Source organism: Prunus mume, linkage group LG5 (genome assembly GCF_029339155.1).
Source record: "Prunus mume cultivar Tortuosa linkage group LG5, ASM2933915v1, whole genome shotgun sequence".
NCBI classification, from domain to species: domain Eukaryota; kingdom Viridiplantae; phylum Streptophyta; class Magnoliopsida; order Rosales; family Rosaceae; genus Prunus; species Prunus mume.
Window position 1 is genome coordinate 13,423,510 of NC_142702.1, and position 4,380 is coordinate 13,427,889.

The 4,380-nt window shown below is 35.9% G+C and overlaps 1 non-coding gene across 1 annotated transcript; it reads right to left on the reverse strand.

Annotated features, from left to right (window-relative positions):
* Positions 1-3,964: 3,964 nt before the first annotated feature.
* LOC148916997 (small nucleolar RNA R71) lies at positions 3,965-4,071 on the reverse strand. The gene has a single exon (XR_016127562.1). It is a non-coding gene; the product is annotated as a small nucleolar RNA R71 (small nucleolar RNA).
* Between the last annotated feature and the right edge of the window lie 309 nt (positions 4,072-4,380).

Here is a 4,380-nt window from a genome sequence, read left to right on the forward strand (position 1 = left end):
GGTCAATAAGTGGGAAGGTACATGAATGGGCTTAAACCTTCCATCCAAGATTGAATTGGGTTGCAGATTTTATAGACCACGTAAGAGGCTAATAGCATGGCCCTCAAGGCGAAACTAATGGAGAACGAGAGACGATCGAGTTCTAGTAATTTTCAGAAGAAATCTGCCGATTCACCTGTCCCTGCAAAAGAGAAAGGTAGGAAAGTTGCATAGGTTCCTAGGAATAATAATACTAATAAATGGCAGGGTACAAAGAGAGCAACATAAGGTAGTAGCCATACTGGGGATAAGGGTCGTTTCCGAAGACCGAATCCTTATGCAAAACCTTATGGAGATCATTGTTATTATTACAGCAAACCGAGCCATAAATCCACCGATTGTCCCAATCGTAGGCAAGTTAACTTGGCTGAAGCGAATGAGGATGACAATGAGGATCATGGTGCTGATGAAGAGTACGAATGAGCTGATTTTGCCTATGAGGACGGAGACGAATTAATTAACCTAGTCTTGCATCGGGTGTTACTCACACCAAGACAAGAGGAAGGGCAGTGACATAAGATCTTTCGATCTTTTTGTACTGTCAACAACAAGGTGTACAATTTAATTATCGATGGTGGCAGCTGCGAGAATCTCATATCCAAAAAAGTCATGGATTATTTAAAGTTGCCAACAGAGAAGCATGAATCACCTTATTCCTTGAGATGGGTGAAGAAAGGCCCTTCAGTTCAGGTGACAGAAGTTTGCAAGGCTGTTGTCCATTGGTAAGCATTATAAGTCTGAGGTTCTTTGTGATATTATTGATATGGATGCTAGTCACATTTTGTTGGGTAGACCTTAGCAGTTTGATACAGATGCCACTCATAAGGGATGTGATAATGTATATGTTTTCAATTGGGGCTCTTATAAAATTGCTATGGCTCCCCTGAACGACTCTGGAAAACCTGAGAAACCAACCGCGAATCCCAATTTCCTCACCATAGCTAACAATGAACGTGAATGTTTATAAGCCGTTAAAGATGCAGAAACAATTTATCCCGTGGTGATGAAAGGGTTGTTAGCTGTCGTGCCTGAGAAAGTTGAAATCCCAAAAGAAATGCAGAAAATTTTGCACGGGTTCAAGGAGTTGATTGCTGACGACCTACCTAACCATCTACCTCCCATGAAGAATATCCAACATCAAATTGATTTGGTGCTTAGAGCAAGTCTCCCAAATCTACCACATTACCACATGAGTCCCAATATTGCTGGTGCCCCACATGGCGTAATTGTGTTGATAGTATGGCGATCTACAAAATTACTATCAAATACAGATTTCCAATACCACGGTTGGAAAACATGTTAGATGTGTTGGAGGGTTCTAAGACCATCTCCAACCATGTTGGGGCTAAACTCAAATTTTCATCCTCCAAAATACAACTATTCATGTATTTTCAAGACTCAAAATTTTTTTCCTTCCAACCTTGCAGACTCATAATTTGAGTCCACAACTTTTTTAAATTGTTTAAGAATGATTAACCCCTAATTTTTTTTCTTGTTAATTTTTCTTGATATTATTTTTGTTTCAATACTCATGATTTAATTTTCTAAACATTTTAACCTAAAAAAATTAAAATTCCAAAGCATAATAGAATTTCACTTAAAAATAAAAACAAGTACAACACCATACATATGCTCGGAATAATTTGAACTATTCATTGAAGCCATTGCCATAATTTTCTTCCATTTTTACTTTTACTTTTACTTAATTGGATTCATTTATCCTCATTCAATAATGTTCTGAACTTTTGCCCACCTCCACTTGTGTTCTTCAATTATTTTCTAAACTCTTTCCCATCCTCTATTGTCTTGTTTCAATCATGTTCTTAATCATTGCTCAACTTTGTCCATCTCACTTTATTGGATTCCCTTATCTTTCCATATCTTTTCCTATCTTCATTCAATTATTTTCTGAACCATTTCTCATCTTGTCTTGTTTCAATCACATTCTGAACCATTGCTCATCTTTGTTCATCTTACTTTATTGGATTCCCTTATCTTTCCCTATCTTCTCCTATCTTCATTCAATTATTTTCAAACATGTAGATCATCTCATTCTCTTGTCTATTTAAGAAGTGTTATTCTACTAAATTGACCACACAATCTCCTTCAATTCTCCTTCTTACAATGAATTCACATGGGAAGGCTATACAAAATTTCTTCAATGATGATTCTGATGATGATGACCTTCATCAACAGAGGGTTGCAATGGCTGTTCAACGCCATACATTTTTGCTAAAGCAATATGCTCAACAATCCAAACATGGTGGTTATGTTGCAGGCTGTGAATACAAGAATCAGAAGAAAGAAACACATCATAATAGTCTCATGAAGGACTATGCTAGGGTTTTGGATTTTCGCTACTTTCAGGTGTTTTCATTCTTATTCATTCGAACGATATTTTCTTGGATTTCAATTATGATTATGTGTAACTAATTCCTTTTGCTAGGGTGAGGCCGTAAGCCTTAGCATGAATATGTAGTTTTATTAATTTGCTTATGAATGGATGCATGTTTGCTTTGAATTATTAATCACTGTGTTTAAAACTATCTATCTATTTTAATGACTGATCACCATTAGGATATGTAGACAAGTAATTTGATGCAATTTCTGTTGGAACATCACCCTGAAATTGAGGAAGGCTTCTTGTGATTAGTAATTGTAAGTTGACTTAAGGCGAACATCACGCTTTTAAGGGTTGCATGGTTTTTCAAAGGATTTTCACAAAGCTTAATGAGTCTTGCATGTTTATATTTGATCTGAACATCACAGACGGATTGCATGTTAGATATACGTTTTCGCCTGAACATCACAAGGAAAATATGCATTAGGAAAACCTAACCTTCAAAGCATATATGTGGAAATTCATAAGTAATTGATAGAATTGCATAGGATTGCGACGGTATCGGCTAAACCCTAGTTTTCTCTAAATTGTTAGTCTTTAAAAAGAAATCGTTTTTCTTATTTGCTGTTATTATTTCCCAACTTTCATATTTCTTTTACTGTTAGTTTAATCTTTTCAAATTCATAAACTTCAAATCTTTGATAAAATCTATTTTGGTTATTAATTAAGAGTTAGTTTAAGTACATATTAGTCAAACAATCTTTGGGGACAATGACCTTGCATGAGCATTTATACTACAATTACCTTGTATTCTTGCAAGTATTTTCATTGATTTTAACCCTGTTTGCGCAGGTACTAAAAATCCTATCAAGAAATTGGCGCCGTTGCCGGGGATTGTTTTAATTAATTTATTTTTATCATATTCTTAGTTGATTTTGTTTACACTTTTTCTGTTTTTTATTTTTTTATATATATATTTTTTAATTTTCTTCAAAATATTAATAAATAAAAAAATTTGAACAATTTCGTTTCTGTTTCAAATTCTACAAACTGCATGGTCGGACGGATCAGAACTGCACAGCTTATGCAGTTTGATCGAGTAACAGAGCGCACTCTGCATGCAGCAAAGAGAAGTTAATCGGGCTCGATCGTTCACGCAGGCACTTTTCTGAAAAAATTGCTTGCGACGAGAGAAAAATGGCGTTGGCAATACCTGCAGCAGGAAGACCACTCAGAGAGTCGTTGGCTGCCCGTGCAAATGATGTTCCTAATTGCATAGTCTATCCCACCCAGGAAGAGGGAGACACATTTGAAATCAAGCAGCACATGCTTGAGATTTTACCATCCTTCCGTGGGCTGCCTAATGAATATGCAAACATACATATTGCAAAATTTATTGTGGGTTGCAAGAATATTTTGATTAGGGGTTTTTCTGCTGAAGCTATCAAGTTACGTCTTTTTCCTTTCATTTTGAAGGACAAAGCAGAAACTTGGTTATTTACTCTACCAGCTAATAGCATTACTACTTGGCAGCAGTTACACACAAAATTCCTGAACAAATATTATCTAGCATCCAAGACATTGAATTACAAGAGGGAGATTTTGACATTCACACAGAAGCCTAATGAAGAGTTTCATGAAGCATGGGAAAGATATACAGAGATGTACATAAAGTGTCCACATGTTAATATTAATTCAGATACACAGATGAATATTTTCTTTGATGGGCTTAATCCGACATCTAAGAGTCATGTGAATGCATCAGCTGGAGGATCGTTGTCAAATAAATCTGCAAGAGAAGCATTTGAATTATTTGATATGATGGCTACAGAATCTCAATAATGGGCAGCAGAACATTCACAGAAAAGGGGAATTTTTTAGTTATCAGCAGGATCTCCTAACATGTTTGCACAAATGGCACAAATGGAGAAGAAAATTGATGCTAAGTTTGACATTATTCTACAACAGATGGCAAGTTCTACACAGCAGCCACCTGCAAC